This window comes from Salvelinus alpinus, chromosome 13, assembly GCF_045679555.1.
Source record: "Salvelinus alpinus chromosome 13, SLU_Salpinus.1, whole genome shotgun sequence".
In the NCBI taxonomy this organism is placed as follows: Eukaryota; Metazoa; Chordata; class Actinopteri; order Salmoniformes; family Salmonidae; genus Salvelinus; species Salvelinus alpinus.
In genome coordinates, this window is record NC_092098.1 from 31711820 (window position 1) to 31730263 (window position 18444).

An 18444-nucleotide genomic window follows, 5' to 3' on the forward strand; every position below is an offset into this window, starting at 1 on the left:
TCCTTGGGAGGAATTTCCAAATGCCTGAAGGTACCGCATTCATCTGTACAAACAATAATACGCAAGTATAAACACCATGGGACCACGCTGCCATAATACCACTCAGGAAGGAGACGCGTTCTGTCTCCTAGAGATGAACGTACTTTGGTAAGAAAAGTGCAAATCAATCCCAGAACAGCAAAGGACCTTGTGAAGATGCTAGAGGAAACAGGTACAAAAGTATCTATATCCACAGTAAAACAAGTCCTATATCGACGTAACCTGAAAGGCTGTTCAGCAAGGAAGAAGCCACTGCTCCAAAACCGCCATAAAAAAGCCAGACTACGGTTTGCAATTGCACATGGGGACAAAGATCGTACTTTTTGGAGTAATGTCCTCTGGGTGGATGAAACAAAAATAGAACTGTTTGGTCATAATGACCATCGTTATGTTTGGAGGAAAAAGGGGTATGCTTGCAAGCCAAAGAACACCATCCCAACCGTGAAGCACGGGGTGGCAGCATCATGTTGTGGGGTGCTTTTCTGCAGGAGGGACTGATGCACTTCACAAAATTGATAGCATCATGAGCAAGGACAATTATGTGGATATGTTGAAGCAACATCTCAAGACATCAGTCAGGAAGTTAAAGCTTGGTCGCAAATGGGTCTTCCAAATGGACAATGACACCAAGCAAAGTTGTGGCAAAATGGCTTAAGAACAACAAAGTCAAGGTATTGGAGTGGCCAACACAAAGCCCTGACCTTAATCCTATAGAAAATTTGTGGGCAGAACTGAAAAAGCGTGTTCGAGCATGGAGCCCTACAAACCTGACTCAGTTCACCAGCTCTGTCAGGAGGAATGGGCCAAAATTCACCCAACTTATTGTAGGAAGCTTGTGGAAGGCTACCCAAAACGTTTGACCCAGGTTAAACAATTTAAAGGCAATGCTACGAAATACTAATTGAGTGGATGTAAACTTCTGACCAACTGGGAATGTGATGAAGGAAATAAAAGCTGAAATAAATCATTCTCTCTACTATTATTCTGACATTTCACATTCTTAAAATAAAGTGGTGATCCTAACTGACCTAAAACAGGGAATTTTTACTGGGATTAAATGTCAGGAAATGTGAAAAACTGAGTTTTAATGTATTTGGCCAAGGTGTATGTAAACTTCCGACTTCAACTGTATATGAGATAATTATTATTTGTCAAACAGCAGTCAAGTGTGGATCATCATGTCACCAGAATAAGACCCTCAATATTTATTGGAAAGGAACATCAGGCTCATCACCATGCACTTTCACCACCCTGTGAAGATGATCATAACTCATGTGTAGCCTAATAAACTGCGTTTCCACCGCCATTTATCGCATTATTAATTTTACAAACAAAAAAAGATCACTTTGTCTAGTGTATTTTGTTTTGTCAACATTTAAGTTTACCGACAAATTAGCTCTTTCTATTAGGCCTGTTGTGATTTATATTCATCTGACATGTACCTTACTCCCATAAAAAGGTTGGCTGGAAACCTGGTGAGTGTGACATTTATTTTTAACTCTTAAAGTGGAATTTAAACTCCCTTCAATTGACTAAATTTAAATGGAGTTGACTCCCAATGCTATTGTGGACATTAAAGATTCTGATTGTAGTTATGACAATGTCAGAGGCCGTTTCTAGACTTGACAGTACATGCAGCTTTTTATTCTGATAACGGAGTTCTGATCATAGAATTCCGAACATGTCATTCGTCCACATGGTGTCCGTTCCCGCGCTATATTCAAATGCCAGTATCTATTGATAATAACAATAATAACAACAGCTGATGGCAGTAGCTAACTACTGTAGCTAAGTAGCCAGCTAACCTCTGTTGCTAGCCAGCAAGGTAACAAGCAACGCTAAAGGGATTGCAAACGAGCATTTTTTAAAAAGCTTTATTTAACTAGGCAAGTCAGTTAATAACGTCTTATTTACAATGACGGCCTACCCCGGCAAAACCCTAACCAGGACGACGCTGGGAAAATTGTGCGACGCCCTATAACTCTTGCCAAACATAATTTTTCCCCCTTCTAAACATTAACTAGCATTTATGAGGGCAGCAAACGCGTTCCCCACACTCTAGGAATGTATTTCATCCAACATTATAATGAAAAGGTGCCCCTCTGTCCAAAAACACACTATTTTTGGAGACTTGTGGGAGGAGTGCTGATGATGTCGCCCACTGTATGTGCTTTCGGTAGCCTGATTGTGTACAGACTGAGGAGAAATCTGCACACAACGCATCCCTGGCCACCTCCTGAAGTGGTCAGACAGATATGAACACAATCAGACCACAAAGCAACATTTGTGCATTGAGACTCATCTTTTCAATGCGAGCTTCGTATTCTGATAGCAGAAGTCGCATGTAATTGTCAAGTGTAGACACGACTAGAAACAGTAGGGTTTGAGTGAGGACTCATCAGGACTTTTACCAACATAGAGCCTATAAATTAAATATGTTACGAAAATAAAATCAGATAGGTGTCACTTGGAACGTAATCTCTCGTGGACAAACCCATTTAACATAACCGGTATCTTTGAATCTGTCAGACTGCGGGATGCGACAACTAACAATTAACTTTGTTCCGGTGCACAGATTTCTTGTCACTGATCATTTGGACAAAACACGACTTTGCAGGTGTTCGCATCTTTCGAATTTCGGAAGGGGACATTTGGCCCATAGACTTGCTCATAACTTGCAAAAAGAGGACAGGTAGAACTACCTCCTGCTTCCGCTCCTCGTTTTAGGATCTTTACTAACATGTCTCCCCCTAGAACTTAAACATCTGAAGCAATTACACAAGATTTTACTTTTGTGCTTCTGGAATTAATGGGAACCAGAAAAAATAAATTGCTTCACTTTCAGTTGGGTAAATAAATGAGTTAATGGCTTCCACCTCAAGCTGTGACAAGTCCTTCATTTACTTTCAGTTAACAGTGAGATTAATTATTGTTTGGACACAGGCAAACAAGCTGCAGATATGAATGCAGCAGAGCTTCTCTGTGTCTGGTTGGGCCTCAGTGACAGACTGGATGGCACAGGTAGCTGATACCAAACACGATTCATTCTGCATCAATCCTCTGGATTCAACATATTCCTGTGAGAAAACATGAGCCCAGTCATTTGTCAGAGTCAGATCTTACATAAAAATGTGTATAATATCCTTAAGTTATCCAACTACTGAGCATTGTGCCTAAATAATCAATAATAGCACCCTTAGAAACAAGATGGTGTATCTTATGTGTTTTTTAAATCCTGCCCAGAGAACATCTAAATGAAATATGTAAGAACTGAAAAAACTAAGGGACCACACAACTACATAAAACTTCAAATTACATTTTTTTTTAACTCCCTCAACGGCATGGTAGAAGGCACTAATTGTTGTTAACATTCTATATCTGACCCAAGATATTCCCAATTCCCTCCAAATCCTTAACAAACCTATAAAGCAATAACGCCGCCAACAATTTGATCTGCTTTAGCCTGGATAAGTCTGGCCTGCTGCCTTATTGAGGCCACCATTGTTGCGCTCGCAGGCTTCAGGAACAGTGTTAGGGATGATAAATTAGAGGACGGTGGAGAGTTGAAGGCCCTTTGCCCAGTGGAGACAGCCTGTAATACTCAAATTGTCTCTGTGTGCGAGTGGGAGGACGGCAGCGGGAGAAGTGTTCGGCATGGCGGAGCATGGGTCAATACACACAGCCCCCATTTATACCAGGAAGAACCGGCCTGGTTTAACGTACAGCTGGTAAAACATGAGATCAGACTTGGAATGGAGAAGAAAGCTACTTTTAAAAAATTGCCTGATTTAAAGAAAGATGGGAAATGTGGCTTCTGAACCCAATGAAAGGGAGGATAACTGGAAAATGTCAATAAATGTCTGATTTAACCAATAGGAGGTTTTCATGTGGGGGAGACTCCACTGAGTCGAAAAATAGTCCCATACATCATGCCGCATTCAGATGTTGCATATTCCTCCTGTCCAGTTATCTGGTGGATTTGTCTCCCACGTCTCTGGCAAGGCCAAATAGGAGGGCTAAAAAGAGCAAGAGACGTGAGGTAGGCTATACACCAGAGTAACAGGAGGCAACAGAAGACTTGAGCTACCGGAAGCAGGATTAGAGAAATGCCGCCCTAACACCTACAGAGTATCTATCGCCGTAAACCAACATTAATGCAATGGCATCGGGTGTGTTGATTGACACAGAGGGAGAGAAAGCGAGAAGGAGAGAAATGAAGAGAGCTTGGTAATCCTGCTGAGGATGAACACAGTTTTAATTTCACATTACGCAAGACGAATCCAGCAGGCGAGCAGACTGACGGGCTGAGAAGAGGGGGATTTAATATTACACTGAGAGGAAGAGGGGCACTCTTCTCTGCTGAAGACACCCCGGATGCTTTGTGACAGGGGTTTTACATAAGACAAGGCACTTCTCTCTCATCCTCCCTTGTAGGTGGCATAAGTGGAGCTGTGACTCAGCTGGAGATACTCTCTAAAGCGTTTGGCATTTGTCTGCAGAAAAACATGTCCCCTTTTGTGTAGATATAACAATTCACATAACTCACTAGAGGGGCTGACATTGAAGACAATGTAAAGTACTGTACCATTGTGATCAACCCATTCTCTCAATGTATTATGTTCCAATCTGAAAGCTAAGTGCTACATCGGCGACAGGGGACTCAGCATTCCATGTCTGACATACAGTAGGGTGAAGAGGAGAGAATGTTCTTCTGCCTTTGTTACAAAGACCTTTAAAGACTGCCTCCCCTGTTGGAGCTAGACTGGAGTTCAATTGCACCCTCCTGACAGATATATAACTAAACAGCCAAGGTTGAATGTAGCGTGAGTGAAGAGGAGCTAGTGCCTGGAATCAAAACCATTAACGTTGTGATGGATATGCTTTTCAGGGTGGGAGAGAAGAAATTGTGCTGTAAAATGGAGGAGGGGGAGACTTACCTCAGTGTGCTGCTTGCTGGCTTCTCTTCTGGCAGCCTTCTCCTTCAGTCTCTTCTCCTGTGAGAAAGGAGAGAATGAGTTAAGAGCAATGTCAATCTTACCAGACTTTGGTGTCGTATAGAGCAGTTTAATCCATGCCTTTCAGGGCACGTTGTTTTTTGGTGAAATGGATGTAATTCATTTGATTGTCAGAGATTCCATGAGAGGATATGCTTTAACTTTTATGTTCCATGTAGCTTTTCATTTTATGATGAGTTACATTCTCTGATAAATTGGCCATGGGTCAGAGGAGAGAGAGTGAGCGAGAGGATGGAAAGAGAGCAGAGCGACAGAGGAGTGGTTAGACAGGTCGCAATCAGAGTATCGAGAGGTAGTCACGTCCTTCAGGTGGGAAACCAAACACTAACCAAGCTGACATGCAAAACACAGTTCAAAATAAAGCAAACCTCTGCCATCATTAGGCCAAAACGGCACTTTTCAGGGAGAACAACTGATCACAGTGAACAACTTGACACTGGAGTGAAACCCCCCACTGGAGGGGGAAATAAGGATAGTGTGTTAAAACAGAAGCCTAATTAGATGCGTGGGGAGACTGCTTTAGGAAATTCAGAAGCTGATTCATGTGTTTTTCATTTCTGCTCCAAATGTCACCCTGTGAAAACCACAGTTTGCATTATGTGTGTGTGGTGGAATGGGGGGGACAGCCAATGTCCTCCAGCCATCCCTCTTAATTTGTCCCTGATATAGGGCCCTATAAAATATGTTACATTTTTCGTCTTATTACGTTTAGTTTCCCCCCTAAATTCTGTTTTTTCCAGACTTCTGAAATGTCAATTTTTTCAGGTTTTTGCTCTCTGACACTTTTTTTTTTATAACAAAAACGAAATTATGTTCAATGCTTAAAACTACATCAGGAGACCATTTGAGGTCTGAAAAAAATGTATGAAAATATTGATTTTTGGTGTGTAGCTAAGTACACACCTAGCAGGAGGCTGTTATTTAGCTGTGCTTCTGTAGAGCACGTGATGATTTTTCTAAACAAATATCCTCGATTGACGCAAATAATCATATCATTCTGCAAGGTAAGCATAGGTTACTTTGTAATTAACTAATTGAGTTTTTTGGGGAAATCCTTTCCATCTACCAGAAGACTGTTTTCATTAGAATCCTCACTAACGGCTACACAAATTGGAAGACACGCGTACAGCGCACACACACACAGAAGCTAAATTCTCGTGCCATTGCCTCTTCAGAAAGTTGCAGGAAATACAAGTCACTGATGCATTTTGTTAATGTCTTTTGATGAAAATGTATTAATTTGCCCAAGTTTAATACATTTAGTTGATTCCCAAAATGTTTTAATATTGCTGAATTCCGTTATGCCGTCTGCGTTCTCCGCACACGCAGATTTTATATAGGCCCCGACAATATGGGAGGAGAGCTAGCTCCTGGCTCTCATTGGTTTTCAGGCCCACTAGATATGAGCTGTGGGGGAAAGGTGTCTTGGGGGTGTCTAAAGCATTTTACAGAGCTAGCGAGGAGCACTAGGCCATGACTAGGGTTGCAAAGGTTCGTAAACTTTCCGGTAAATTAACCAACATTTTCTGGAAATTTTCCATAGGAATTTGGGGAATTTTGCTTAAATTCATTAAAAAAATAAAGCTTATAACAGTGAACATTTTTTGTGGGATACACAAGGCAATTCTAGGTCTTGTGGCATATTTTGGTTAAACTATCCCCAATTCAATGGAATTGCAACCCTCTGCATGTACAGTACATTCTTCCATCAAACGTACAGCTGATTCTCAAGATCTTGCACACTAATGAGATACTATTGAGCCCACACTACTACACTGTCTGAGTCAAGGACTACATGCTTTCTGGTTTTGATTACAATACTGGGTGGGGTGAATATATTTTATATGACATAGAAGATTTTTTGTTAACTAGTAAATAGTAGCCTACAGCAAAGTGTGTTTTAAATCATTTCTAACTTGTTAACAATTTCTGCTAGTTAGTTTTTGCTACCATGTGGGTTTTTAGCTTGCTTGAGCCTGCTATCTGAGGAGTGTTAATTCACCTGTTTCCATACATGTTTCATTTTAAAACATTTATCTTACAAAGGAGTTGTTTAATCTAACTGCTTAACTTTATCTGTACATTGAATTGTATTTGTTGTTTTTTTACTATTTATTTTCTAATCTTTATAGGATAATGCCAAGGGCACCATCTGATGTGTGGAGACATTTCACTGCAGCTAATGTAGAAGGAAAAGCTGTGTACATTTGCAAATACTGTGCCAAATCATATGTGAAGAATGCAACAACCCTGAAATTTCCATCCCTAACTACAACATTTTCCGACAAGATAGAACTGCCAAAGGGGGCGGTGTTGCAATCTACAGAGAGATAGCCTGCAGAGTTCTGTCTTACTATCCAGGTCTGTACCCAAACAATTCGAGCTTCTACTTTTAAAAATCCACCTTTCCAGAAACAAGTCTCTCACCGTTGCCGCTTGCTATAGACCACCCTCTGCCCTGGACACCATATGTGAATTGATTGCCCCCCATCTATCTTCTGAGCTCGTGCTGCTAGGTGACCTAAACTGGGACATGCTTAACACCCCAGCCATCCTACAATCTAAGCTTGATGCCCTCAATCTCACACAAATTATCAATGAACCCACCAGGTACAACCCCAAATCCATAAACATGGGCACCCTCATAGATATCATCCTAACCAACTTGCCCTCCAAATACACCTCCGCTGTTTTCAACCAAGATCTCAGGAATCACTGCCTCATTGCCTGCATCCGTAATGGGTCTGCGCTCAAACGACCACCCCTCATCACTGTCAAACGCTCCCTAAAACACTTAAGCGAGCAGGCCTTTCTAATCGACCTGGCCCGGGTATCCTGGAAGGATATTGACCTCATCCCGTCAGTAGAGGATGCCTGGTTATTCTTTAAAAGTGCCTTCCTCACCATCTTAAATAAGCATGCTCCATTCAAAAAATGTAGAACCAGGAACAGATATGGCCCTTGGTTCACTCGAGACCTGACTGCCCTTGATCAGCACAAAAACATCCTGTGGCGTACTGCATTAGCATCGAATAGCCCCCGTGATATGCAACTTTTCAGGGAAGTTAGGAACCAATATACACAGGCAGTTAGGAAAGCAAAGGCTAGCTTTTTCAAACAGAAATGTGCATCCTGTAGCACAAACTCAAAAAAGTTCTGGGACAGTGTAAAGTCCATGGAGAATAAGAGCACCTCCTCCCAGCTGCCCACTGCACTGAGGCTAGGAAACATTGTCACCACCGATAAATCCACTATAATTGAGAATTTCAATAAGCATTTTTCTACAGCTGGCCATGCTTTCCACCTGGCTACCCCAACTCTGATCAACTGCCCTGCACCCCCCTCAGCAACTCGCCCAAGCCTCCCCCATTTCTCCTTCACCCAAATCCAGATAGCTGATGTTCTGAAAGACCTGCTAAATCTGGACCCCTACAAATCAGCCGGGTTAGACAATCTGGACCCTCTCTAAAATGATCTGCCGAAATTGTTGCAACCCCTATTACTAGCCTGTTCAACCTCTCTTTCGTATCGTCTGAGATTCCCAAAGACTGGAAAGCTGCCGCGGTCATCCCCCTCTTCAAAGGGGGAGACACTCTAGACCCAAACTGATATAGACCTATATCTATCCTACCCTGCCTTTCTAAGGTCTTCGAAAGCCAAGTTAACAAACAGATTACCGACCATTTCGAATCCCACCGTACCTTCTCCGCTATGCAATCTGGTTTCAGAGCTGGTCATGGGTGCACCTCAGCCACGCTCAAGGTCCTAAACGATATCATAACCACCATCGATAAGAGACATTACTGTGCAGCCGTATTCATCGACCTGGCCAAGGCTTTCGACTCTGTCAATCACCACATTCTTATTGGCAGACTAAACAGCCTTGTTTTCTCAAATGATTGCCTCGCCTAGTTCACCAACTACTTCTCTGATAGAGTTCTGTGTGTCAAATCGGAGGGCCTGTTGTCCGGACCTCTGGCAGTCTCTATGGGGGTGCCACAGGGTTCAATTCTCGGGCCGACTCTCTTCTGTGTATACATCAATGATGTCGCTCTTCCTGCTGGTGATTCTCTGATCCACCTCTACGCAGACGACACCATTCTGTATACTTCTGGCCCTTCTTTGGGATAGGGGGTAGCATTTTCAGTTTTGGATGAATAGCGTGCCCAGAGTGAACTGCCTCCTACTCAGTCCCAGATGCTAATATATGCATAGTATTATTAATATTGGATAGAAAACGCTCTGAAGTTTCTAAAACTATTTGAATGATGTCTGTGAGTATAACAGAACTCATATGGCAGGCAAAAACCTGAGAAAAGATCCAAACAGGAACTGGGAAATTTGACATTTGTAGTTTTTGAACTCAGCCCCTATCGAATTCACAGTGGGATATGGGTTATGTTGCACTTCCTAAGGCTTCCACTAGATGTCAACCGTCTTTAGAACGTTGTTTCAGGCTTCTCATGTGAAGGGGGGCCGGATGGGAGCTGTTTGACTAAGGGGTCTGCCAGCAGCCTCGTTCTCAGTCATGCGCATTTCACATGAGAGGTAGCTCTCGTTCCATTGCTTTTCTACACACAATGGAATTCTAAGGTTGGAATATTATTGAACATTTATGATAAAAACATCCTAAAGATTGATTCTATACTTAGTTTGACAAGTTTCTTCGACCTGTAATATAACTTTTTGAACTTTTTGTCCAACTGGACCTGAACGCTCTTTTGGATTTAGTAGAAAGAGGAGGAAGGGAAGCGTACACAATAGTACATTTTGGTAGATAGAAGGTGCTCTTTGGTAAAAGGGGTAAATTGGTCATCAAAAAGAAAGGAGGACCAAGGCACTCTTCATATAATTAATTTGTTTACCAAACGCCCTAACAAAATAAGCTATTTTGACATAAATGGACATAAATGATGGACATTATTGAACAAAACAAACATTTATTGTGGAACTGCGATTCCTGGGAGTGTATTCTGATGAAGATCATCAAAGGTAAGTGAATATTTACAATGCTATTATGACTAATGTTGACTGCGCAACATGGCAAATATTTATTTTGGCTGGTTTGGGCTCTGAGCGCCGTTCTCAGATTATGCTTTTTCCGTAAAGTAAAAAAAAAAATCTGAGACAGCGGTTGCATTAAGGAGAAGTGTATCTAAAGTTCCATGCATAACACTTGAATTTTCATAAACATTTATAATGAGTATTTCTGTGAATTCATGTGGCTCTCTGCAAAATCATAACATGTTTTTGAACTACTGAACATAACACACCAATGTAAAATGAGATTTTTGGATATAAATATACACTATCGAACAAAACATACATGTATTGTGTAACATGAAGTCTTATGAGTGTCATCTGATGAAGATCATCAAAGGTTAGTGATTCATTTTATCTCCATTTGTGCTTTTTGTGACTCTTTGGCGGGAAAAATGGCTGGGATTTTCTGTGACTTGGTGGTGACCTAACAATCATTTGTGGAGCTTTCGCTGTAAAGCATTTTTGAAATCAGACACTGTGGCTGGATTAACGAGGATTTTATCTTTAAAATGGTGCCTAATACTTGCGTGTTTGAGAAATTTGATTTATGAGATTTCTGTTGATTTGTATTTGGCGCCCTGCAATTTCATTGACTGTTGGCGAGGGGTTCTGCTTGCGGAACGGGGTTGCCATACAACTCTCCTTCCGTGGACTCCAACTGCTCTTAAATTTAAGTAAAACTAAATGCATGCTATGTAACCGATCGCTGCCCGCACCTGCCCTCCCGTCCAGCATCACTACTCTGGACGGTTCTGACTTAGAATATGTGGACAACTACAAATACCTAGGTGTCTGGCTAGACTGTAAACTCTCCTTCCAGACTCACATTAAGCATCTCCAATCCAAAATTAAATCTAGAATCGGCTTCCTATTTCGGAACAACGCATCCTTCACTCATGCTGCCAAACATACCCTCGTAAAACTGACCATCCTACCGATCCTCGACTTCGGCGATGTCATTTACAAAATAGCCTCCAACACTCTACTCAACAAATTGGATGCAGTCTATCACAGTGCGATCCGTTTTGTCACCAAAGCCCCATATACTACTCACCACTGCGACCTGTACGCTCTCGTTGGCTGGCCCTCGCTTCATACTCGTCGCCAAACCCACTGGCTCCAGGTCATCTACAAGTCTCTGCTAGGTAAAGCCCCGCCTTATCTCAGCTCACTGGTCACCATAGAAGCACCCACCCGTAGCACACGCTCCAGCAGGTATATCTCACTGGTCACCCCCAAAGCCAATTCCTCCTTTGGCCACCTTTCCTTCCAGTTGTCTGCTGCCAATGACTGGAACGAACTGCAAAACTCACTGAAGCTGGAGACTCATATACAGTGGGGCAAAAAAGTATTTAGTCAGCCACCAATTATGCAAGTTCTCCCACTTTAAAATATGAGAGAGGCCTGTAATTTTCATCATAGGTACATTTCAACTATGACAGACAAAATGAGAACAAAAAATCCAGAAAACCACATTGTAGGATTTTTAATGAATTTATTTGCAAATTATGGTGGAAAATAAGTATTTGGTCACCTACAAACAAGCAAGATTTCTGGCTCTCACAGACCTGTAACTTCTTCTTTAAGAGGCTCCTCTGTCCTCCATTCGTTACCTGTATTAATGGCACCTGTTTGAACTTGTTATCAGTATAAAAGACACCTGTCCACAACCTCAAACAGTCACACTCCAAACTCCACTATGGCCAAGACCAAAGAGCTGTCAAAGGACACCAGAAACAAAATTGTAGACCTGCACCAGGCTAGGAAGACTGAATCTGCAATAGGTAAGCAGCTTGGTTTGAAGAAATCAACTGGGGGAGCAATTATTAGGAAATGGAAGACTACAAGACCACTGATAATCTCCCTCGATCTGGGGCTCCACGCAAGATCTCACCCCGTGGGGTCAAAATGATCACAAGAGCGGTGAGCAAAAATCCCAGAACCACACGGGGGGACCTAGTGAATGACCTGCAGAGAGCTGGGACCAAAGTAACAAAGCCTACCATCAGTAACACACTACGCCGCCAGGGACTCAAATCCTGCAGTGCCAGACGTGTCCCCCTGCTTAAGCCAGTACATGTCCAGGCCCGTCTGAATTTTGCTAGAGAGCATTTGGATGATCCAGAAGAAGATAGGGGGAATGTTATATGGTCAGATGAAACCAAAATATAACTTTTTGGTAAAAACTCAACTCGTCGTGTTTGGAGGACAAAGAATGCTGAGTTGCATCCAAAGAACACCATACCTACTGTGAAGCATGGGGGTGGTAACATCATGCTTTGGGGCTGTTTTTCTGCAAAGGGACCAGGATGACTGATCCGTGTAAAGGAAAGAATGAATGGGGCCATGTATCGTGAGATTTTGAGTGAAAACCTCCTTCCATCAGCAAGGGCATTGAAGATGAAACGTGGCTGGGTCTTTCAGCATGACAATGATCCCAAACACACCGCCCGGGCAACGAAGGAGTGGCTTCGTAAGAAGCATTTCAAGGTCCTGGAGTGGCCTAGCCAGTCTCCAGATCTCAACCCCATAGAAAATCTTTGGAGGGAGTTGAAAGTCCGTGTTGCCCAGCAACAGCCCCAAAACATCACTGCTCTAGAGGAGATCTGCATGGAGGAATGGGCCAAAATACCAGCAACAGTGTGTGAAAACCTTGTGAAGACTTACAGAAAACGTTTGACCTCTGTCATTGCCAACAAATGGTATATAACAAAGTATTGAGATAAACTTTTGTTATTGACCAAATACTTATTTTCCACCATAATTTGCTAATAAATTCATAAGAAATCCTACAATGTGATTTTCTGGAATTTTTTCTCTCATTTTGTCTGTCATAGTTGAAGTGTACCTATGATGAAAATTACAGGCGTCTCTCATCTTTTTAAGTGGGAGAACTTGCACAATTGGTGGCTGACTAAATACTTTTTTGCCCCACTGTATCGCTCACTAGCTTTAAGCACCAGCTGTCAGAGCAGCTCACAGATCACTGCACCTGTACATAACCCATGTGTAAATAGCCCACCCAACTACCTCATCCTCATCCCCATCCTGTATTTATTTATTTATCTTGCTCCTTTGCACCCCAGTATCTTTACTTGCATATTCATATTCTGCACATCTAACATTCCAGTGTTTAATTGCTATATTGTAATTACTTTGCCACCATGGCCTATTTATTGCCTTACCTCCCTTATCCTACCTCATTTGCACACACTGTTAATATACTTTTTCTACTGTATTATTGACTGTATGTTTGTTTATTCCATGTGTAATTCTGTGTTGATGTATGTGTCAAACTACTTTGCTTTATCTTGGCCAGGTTGCAGTTGTAAATGAGAACTTGTTCTCAACTAGCCTACCTGGTTAAATAAAGGTGAAATAAAATGTTAATAAAACAAAGATGCAGAATCCTCTGGCCAAGTGCATAAAGTTCCCTCAGAGCTCACATCAAGCAACCTTTGACAAAAGTCCCTCTACTTCTATTCGAGGTGAAAATTATGAATCAGACACCTTATCGATAGCAACAGCTCATGGTCCTCCTGGAATCAGAAGTGTTTTTGACTCAATGGAGGAAGATAGTCAGAGAAATGCTGATGAATGTCTTGCTGGAGCTGTGGATGCAACTGGTTCACCTCTGATGCTCACAGGCAATGTGTATTGGAAGAGATTTCTGAAAGTTCTTCGCCCAGCATACACCCCTCCAACCAGACATGCTTTATCTACTAATTTGCGGGATGCAGAGTTCAACAGAGTTCAAGTGAAAGTCAAGCAAATCATAGAGAATCATCATCTCTGATCAGTAGCCAAATGTTTATGGGCAAAAAATAATTAACTACATCTCCACCCCTCAACCATTATTCTACAAGAGCACAGACAGAAGGGACAACAGACACACCGGTCTCTACATTGCAGATGAGCTGAAGGCAGTCATCAATGACCTTGGACTACAGAAGGTATTTGCACTGGTGACAGACAATGCTGCAAACATGACGGTTTCTTGGTCTAAAGTGGAGGAGTCCTACCCTCACATCACACCCATTGGCTGTGCTGTTCATGCATTGAATCTGCTCCTAAAGGACACCATGGCAATGAAAACAATGGATACACTCTACAAGAGAGCCAAGGAAAAGGTTAGGTATGTGAAGTGTCATCAAGTTATAGCAGCAATCTACCTCACCAAGCAAAGTGAGAAGAATAAGAGCGCCACATTGAAGCTGCCCAGCAACACCCGTTGGGGTAGTGTTGTCATCATGTTTGGCAGTCTCCTGGAAGAGGAGTCTCTACAAGAAATGGCCATATCACAATATGGACAGCCCCATCAAGAGGATCCTCCTGGATGATGTACAATTGAAGTCGGAAGTTTACATACACCTTAGCCAAATACATTTAAACTCAGTTTTTCACAATTCCTGACATTTAATCCTTGTAAAAATTCCCTGTCTTAGGTCAGTTAGGATCACCACTTTATTTAAGAATGTGAAATGCCAGAATAATAGTAGAGTGAATGATTTATTTCAGCTTTTATTTATTTCATCACATTCCCAGTGGGTCAGAAGTTTACATCCACTCAATTAGTATTTGGTAGCATTGCCTTTAAATTGTTTAACTTGGGTCAAACGTTTTGGGTAGCCTTCCACAAGCTTCCCACAATAAGTTGGGTGAATTTTGGCCCATTCCTCCTGACAGAGCTGGTGCAACTGAGTCAGGTTTGTAGGCATCCTTGCTCGGACACACCTTCAGTTCTGCCCACACATTTTCTATAGGATTGAGGTCAGGCTTTGTGATGGCCACTCCAATACCTTGACTTTGTTGTCCTTAAGCAATTTTGACAACTTTGGAAGTATGCCTGGGGTCCATTGTCCATTTGGAAGACCCATTTGTGACCAAGCTTCAACTTCCTGACTGATGTCTTGAGATGTTTCTTCAATATATTTACATAATTTCCCTCCCTCATGATGCCATCTATTTTGTGAAGTGCCCCAGTCCCTCCTGCAGCAAAGCACCCCCACAACATGATGCTGCCACCCACGTGCTTCACGGTTGGGATGGTGTTCTTTGGCTTGCAAGCGTCCCCCTTTTTCCTCCAAACATAACAATGGTCATTATGGCCAAACAGTTCTATTTTTGTTTCATCAGACCAGAGGACATTTCTCCAAAAAGTACAATCTTTGTCCCCATGTGCAGTTGCAAACCGTAGTCTGGCTTTTTCTATGGCGGTTTTGGAGCAGTGGCTTCTTCCTTGCTGAGCGGCCTTTCAGGTTATGTCGATATAGGACTCATTTTACTGTGGATATTGATACTTTTGTACCTGTTTCCTCCAGCATCTTCACAAAGTCATTTGCTGTTGTTCTGGGATTGATTTGCAGTTTTCACACCAAAGTATGTTCATCTCTAGGAGACAGAACGCGTCTCCTTCCTGAGCGGTATGATGGCTGCGTGGTCCCATGGTGTTTATACTTGCATATTATTGTTTGTACAGATGAACGTGGTACCTTCAGGCATTTAGAAATTGCTCCCAAGTACAATTTTTTTTTCTGAGGTCTTGGATGATTTCTTATGACTTTCCCATGATGTCAAGCAAAGAGGCACTGAGTTTGAAGGTTGGCCTTGAAATACATCCACAGGTACACCTCCAATTGATTCAAATTATTGCAATTAGCCTATCAGAAGCTTCTAAAGCCATGACATCATTTTCTGGAATTTTCCAAGCTGTTTAAAGGCACAGTTAACTTAGTGTATGTAAACTTCTGACCTACTGGAATTGTGATACAGTGAATTATAAGTGAAATAATCTGTCTCTTGCCAAAACTATAGTTTGTTAACAAGAAATTTGTGGAGTGGTTGAAAAACTAGTTTTAATGACTCCAACCTAAGTGTATGTAAACTTCCAACTGTATTTTGGGAGAGAGTGGTAAGCAGCCTGAAACTCCTTTAACCTATAGCAGTAGCCATTGCACAGATTGAGGGAGACAATGCCATCCTGTCTGATGTTCAGACTCTGCTTGCAGATGTAAGAGAAGAAATCCGTACTGTCCTGCCCACTTCACTGTTGCTCCAAGCAGAGGAAACTGCAGTTCTGAAATACAACAAAAAAGTGTGAAGACTTCTGCCTGAAGCAAATACACGTCGCAGCGTGTTGGACCCCAAGTATGCTGGCAAGAGCATCCTGTCTGGTGCACAGATCAACAAGGCCTATGGTGTCATCACTACCGTGTCTCGCCACCTTGGCCTGGATGAGGGCAAGATTCTTGGCAGTCTGGCGAAGTACACTTCGAAGCAAGGGCTTTGGGATGGAGATGCAATATGGCAGTCGTGCCTACATATCTCATCAGCCACCTGGTGGAAGGGACTTTGTGGATCTGAGGCTCTTTCCCCGGTTGCCTCCATCATCCTCAAAATCCTACCAACATCAGCCGCTTCAGAGCGCAACTGGTCCTTGTTTGGGAACACACACACCAAAGCACGCAACAGGCTGGCCAATACAATGGTTGAAAAATTGGTGGCCATTTAAGGCTTTTTGAGCCTGACAACGAGCCATCCTCAACAAGGTTGGAAAGTGACAGTGAAGATGAGGCCCCAGAGTCTGATGTTCAAGAGGTGGACATTGAGGAGGTCCAGGGAGAAGACATGGAAGCCTGAGAGGAAGACAACCAAAGCTTTCGTTTCTAGACTATCATTTTACAGATGTATGTTGAAAATGTTTTTGGGAGATGCGATGGATCATTGGGGATAATTCAATATTCCCTTTCTTTTGTTGTTCAGTGAAATCATCCCATGTGAAGAGTCAACTCATTTAATTAAAGTTCAATTCCTAACAATTGTTTTTTTTATGTCTATTGGAAGGATTTAATAATTTGCAATTATGTCTTCTTATGATAAGGTAAAAGGTTTATGTTTCTGTCTCCATATGATATGGTAAATATATTCAATGCAAAAATCATCAACATTTAAATGGTATTAATATTAATTTTCATATATTTCCGTTAATTCCCATGGAAAGTTCCACCTCTGAATATTCCACAAAATGTGCAACCCTAGCCGTGACCGAATCAAAATATGGATTTCTACCCTGGCCCGGCCTCCAAACGGTGCAGAAAAGGGTTGAGGGGAAGAGAGAGTGGGAGAGGGTGAGAGATAGCAAGTGCATAAGAAAGGGAGTGGGAGAGAGAACACCAGAGGGAGTCGTGATAAACCAATAAGTTAGGGATCCATTAAGACGGTCTGGGGAGAGTAATACCATTTCCCCACTGAGCTGCCCTCCATTAACATGGGCCACGGCCACCATACTAGTAACTGCCTGCCCATCTAGTTGTCAGTATGCCTCCAGTCACTCTGTCAGCATGCTGTGTGCAGTTACAGTAGCTACAGTGGTCCAGAGAGGTGAGTTGGCTCTCTACTGTAGAAGTATGGGCCAAAAAAGTTAAGTTAGAGCTTGGAATTAGAATGATCCCCTTGTCACTGAAGTCAAATGATGACAACAGCGTTTGAGTGGGGCCCTAGCGGAACAGCCAGAAACAGAGTGGTAGCTACATGAGGGGGGATATTTAGAACGCCAGCCAGCAAGCCAGGCAAGAATGATTCATGTGCTGGAGCATGTTGCTAATTGATTTCTGGGCCTGGGTCTCAGATTGTCAGTGGCAGCTCGCTGCACAGAAATGAAAATGGAATTTTAAAGCATGTTTTCTCCTTTACACATCAGCCGTCATCACAACACCCCTTCTTGGCAATGCTCGGCAAGCATGACAAATGAACGGGACAAGATGTTAAACACAACAGGTAAGCCTAATAGATGTGCGGGGGAGTACCTGAGGCATAACTTAATTTTCTAGACAATGAGACAATGGCAACTTAAAAGCATTTCCTAGGTCTAAAGAACAGATATAGGTTTTGATGTACTGTAACCTATACCACTAAAGTGAAACACTAGTAGGGTATTTAGCGTTGCGGTAATCTTGAGTTAAAAGGTAATTGTATAGCATAGAGTCCCCCCCAAAACAATGACATAGACTACTCTGCTAAATTGACTCCATTCCATTCTATACAAGTTTTCTACACATTGTGCAATGTTTACCCTCATCAATATTCACCACAACACACCTGCCTTCCAAAGGCCAGTCGTTACTGCCTCCAATCAAGTCATAAGATAATCCCTTCATAAAAGCTAAATAAGGTAGCAACGAGCATGGGGAGAAAATAGAATCCAGCAGTTAGATAAGCTGAGCAAACTTTCTGAAGATATTTTAGGACTTTTAGTGGAGAGAAACGAAGCTCACACTTGAAAATATTAACTGAACTCCCCAGCCCAATCTCCCGACGTCTGCCTGCGGGCTCCCAAGCTGTGTGCCAG

The 18444-nt window shown here is 42.3% G+C and overlaps 1 pseudogene; it reads right to left on the reverse strand.

The window, feature by feature from the left end:
• Positions 1 to 18444, reverse strand: part of LOC139536727 (probable ATP-dependent RNA helicase DDX10) — a 121073-nt pseudogene that overhangs the window by 32064 nt on the left and 70565 nt on the right.